Source organism: Drosophila subpulchrella, unplaced genomic scaffold (genome assembly GCF_014743375.2).
Source record: "Drosophila subpulchrella strain 33 F10 #4 breed RU33 unplaced genomic scaffold, RU_Dsub_v1.1 Primary Assembly Seq18, whole genome shotgun sequence".
In the NCBI taxonomy this organism is placed as follows: Eukaryota; Metazoa; Arthropoda; class Insecta; order Diptera; family Drosophilidae; genus Drosophila; species Drosophila subpulchrella.
In genome coordinates, this window is record NW_023665515.1 from 908,234 (window position 1) to 912,367 (window position 4,134).

The following is a 4,134-nucleotide window of genomic DNA, read 5'->3' on the forward strand; positions in this document are numbered from 1 at the left end:
AACATTTTTTATCAGCATGAAAATTGTGGCGTTAGAGTGGGCGTGGCATATTCGCGTAACAAACTTGCGCTGCGTAATCTAAGTCCGAGATCCCAATTCTCTATCTTTGATAGTTTCCGAGATATCCGCGTTCATATTTACGATTTTTTGAAGTTTGTGGGCGGCTTGTGGCCGTTAAAGTGGGCGTGGCAAACTTTTTGTTGGGTCAATCGATAGGTATTGATGAGAACAATACTTTCAGTTAAATTTTTTTTTATTCCAGCATCAAAACTGTAGGAGCCAAAGTTTTGGGCGGCTTGTGGGCGTTAGAATCTGCATGCCTAATCCCAGTATTGTAGCATTTATAGATTCCGAGATCTCAGCGTTCATCCGGACGGACGGACAGGCTAACATGGCTAGATCGACTCGGATAGTGATCCTGATCAAGAATACAAAATGAGTTCCAAAGTAAACAAGACTTTTTGAGTCTAGCGCCCTCTAGTGGCGCTATCTATATGTCAACTGGTGCGTTAGAATCTGCTATCGTTTATCGACTTCCAGTAAAAATTTCATAACATTTCATCTATTGGAAGTGAGGTTATTGCGTTTTAAGTGTCAGTATGTTTTTGTCATCGGTATATATACATACAAGGTGAGTTCCAAAGTAAAAAAAAAAGACAGAACAAATAGTTTTTTCGGCAAAATCAATTTATTTTATTCAAAATAGTCTCCTTCTGCTTTAATACAGCGTTTTGCACGGTCCAAAAGCATGTCGAACGAGTGTCTTAGCTCGTTGCCCGGTATGGCCGCCAGTATGCCGGTGCAAGCCTTTTGAATGGCCTCTACGTCTGCATAACGCTTTCCTTTCATCGGCAAATGCATTTTTCCGAAAAGGTAGAAGTCGCACGGTGCCATATCAGGTGAATACGGGGAGTGGTTGATGGTTAAAATGTGATTTTTGGTCAAATAGTCGGACACAAGCGTCGATCGATGAGACTGCGCATTATCGTGCAACAAACGCCAACTTCCATCTTCGCGATATTCGGGCCGAACACGTCGAATACGGCGCACCAAACGCTTCAAAACTCCAAGGTAGAATACCGCATTAACGATTTGGCCGGGTGGAACAAATTCTTTGTGGACAATACCCTTGGAATCATAAAAACAAATCAGCATTGTCTTCACTTTTGACTTCTCCAGGAGCGATTTTTTAGGTTTCGGCTCGTCCGGCGCCTTCCATTCAGCACTCTGGCGTTTCGTTTCGGGATCATATTGAAAACACCACGTTTCGTCACCAGTCACAATCTTTTAAAGGAAGTTTGGGTCTTTTTTGCCTCTTTAATGATGTCCTTCGAATGTTGAATTCTGAGCAATTTTTGGACGTCAGTCAATTTGTGCGGAACAAACCGTTAACACACCTTTTGTAATCCCAAATGTTCGGTCAAAATGCGATAAATCGATGTTTTGGAGATGTTCAATTCTATTTCCATAAATTTCAATGATGATTTCGGCTGATTTTTTATGAATTCACGCACAGTTTCGATGGAATTTTCGGTGATCACGGATTTTGGTTGGCCCACATGTTCATCGTTATTTATGTCCTCACGACCACTTTGAAAACGTTGAAACCACTCGTGAACTCTGCTACGGGATGGGCAATCATCGCCATAAACTTGTTTCATCAATTGAAACGTTTCGGTAAAAGTCTTACCAATTTTAAACAAAATTTAATGTTGGCTCTTTGTTCGAAGCTCATTTTCGCACCGATGACAAAAACATACTGACACTTAAAACGCAATAACCTCACTTCCAATAGATGAAATGTCATGAAATTTTTACTAGAAGTCGATAAACGATAGCAGATTCTAACGCACCAGTTGACATATAGATGGCGCCACTAGAGGGCGCTAGATTCAAAAAGTCCTGTTTCATTCCAATCTTCGCAGATATTTCAAAGCCTTTAAATAAATGTTTTAAAGCTGGATCTAAAGTAACTTTCAAAGATGATACATTTATTGCAGCATTCAATTAATTAAAACAACATATCATAAACGATCCCATACTGATTTGTCCAGATTTTGAAAAAGGCTTCGATTAACTACTGATGCTAGCAATTTTTCATTAGGAGGAGTTCTTTTTCAGGATAACAAACAAATCAGTTACATTAGTAGGACTCTTAATGCACATGAAGAAAACTATGGTACAATTGAAAAAGAATTATTAGCTATAGTATGGGCAACAAAAACCTTATTTATTCGGAAGAAGATTTGAGATATTAAGTGACCATAAGCCGTTAGTCTGGCTAAACAATATCTAAGAACCTAATATGAAACTGCAAAGATGGAAGAATATGACTTCGAAAAAAAATATTTAGAAGGAAAGCAAAATCACGTAGCCGATGCATTGTCGAGAATCAAAATTAACGAAGTATACTATGGCAGTAACGAAGCACCAGCACATAGCGCTGAAGAAGATAATCCAAATTTAAAAACAATTACTGAAAACCAATCAATCATTTCGCAAGACAGGTAGAAATGATTCGAAGCAATACAGAGGTGAAGAAAATGAAAATTATTTTAAGAAAGTCAAGATTAAAATAATGTTTCATGAATTAAACATTGAAAAAGCTAAGCAAATATTAATAAAATACTTTTGTACCAAGTCAAGTGCACTTAACACCGAACACGACTCTGATTTTAAAATCATTCAACAAGCTTTTAAACAGATGAACTCTATAACAAAAATTGTAAGAGCAGTAATTAAATTACGGGACATAAAAACTTACGCTGAATTTAAAGAAATTATTGTTAGCAACCACGAAAAACTATTGCACCCAGGAACTGAAAAAATGGTAAGGCTTTTCAAAGAAACCTATTATTATCCCGACTACCAGAATTTAATTCAGAATTTATTTAATGAGTGTAGTGTTTGTAACCAAGCAAAAACTAAACATAAACAAGGAAGAACGCTATAGTCGAGAACCTCGTCTATTAGATACCCGTTACTCAGCTAAAGGGACCAAAGGGAAATAGAGATATGCAAGCAGCAAAGCGAGATTGAAGTGCGCCACCTACCGGCGGTAGACAGATTTTAGCGTTATGGGCGTTAGAGTGGGCGTTGCACATTTTTGGGTCAATCGATAGGTATTGACGAGAGCAATACATTTCAGTTAAAATTTTTTCTCTAGCATCAAAACTGTAGGAGCCACAGATTTGGGCGGTTTGTGGGCGTTAGAGTGGGCGTGGCACTCTGCTGAAACAAACTTGCGCTGCGTAAGAAGCTCAGGAATCTGCACGCCAAATCTCAATAGCCTAGATCTTATAGTTTCCGAGATCTCAGCGTTCATCCGGACAGACAGACAGGCGGACAGACGGACAGGCGGACATGGCTAGATCGACTCGGGTCGGAAACGCTTCCTTCTGCCTGTTACATACTTTCCGACGAATCTAGTATACCCTTTTACTCTACGAGTAACGGGTATAACAAGAAAGAACGCTATAGTCGAGTACCTCGACTATCAGATACCCGTTACTCAGCTATAGGGACCAAAGAACCACTGAGATATGCAAGCAGGAAAGCGAGATTGAAATGCGCCACCTACCCGTGATCTAATATATGGTTATGTGGGCGGTAGACAGACTTAAGCGTTGTGGCCCTTAGAGTGGGCTTGACAAATTTTTTTTGGATCAATCGATAGGTATTGACGAGACCAATACATTTCAGATAAAATCATTTATCTTTCATGAAAATTGTGGGCGCCGCAGGTTTGGGCGGTTTGTGGGCTTTAGAAAGGGCGTGGCATATTCGCGTAACAAACTTGCGCTGCGTACAATTATCTAACTTTGATAGTTTCCGAGATATCCGTGTTCATATGTACGGTTTTTTGAAGTTTGTGGGCAGTTTGTGGGGGCTAAAGTGGGCGTGGCTAACTTTTTCAAACTTCAATCGAAGAATACAATTCAGTTTTCTAGTTTTTTATTCTAGCATCAAAACTGTAGGAGCCACAGTTTTGGGCAGTTTGTGGGTGTTAGAGTGGGCGTGGCACCCTGCTGAAACAAACTTGCACTGCGTAAGAAGCTCAGGAATCTGCACTTCAAATCCCAATAGCCTACCTCTAATAGTTTCCCAGCGTTCATCCGGACGGACAGATGGACA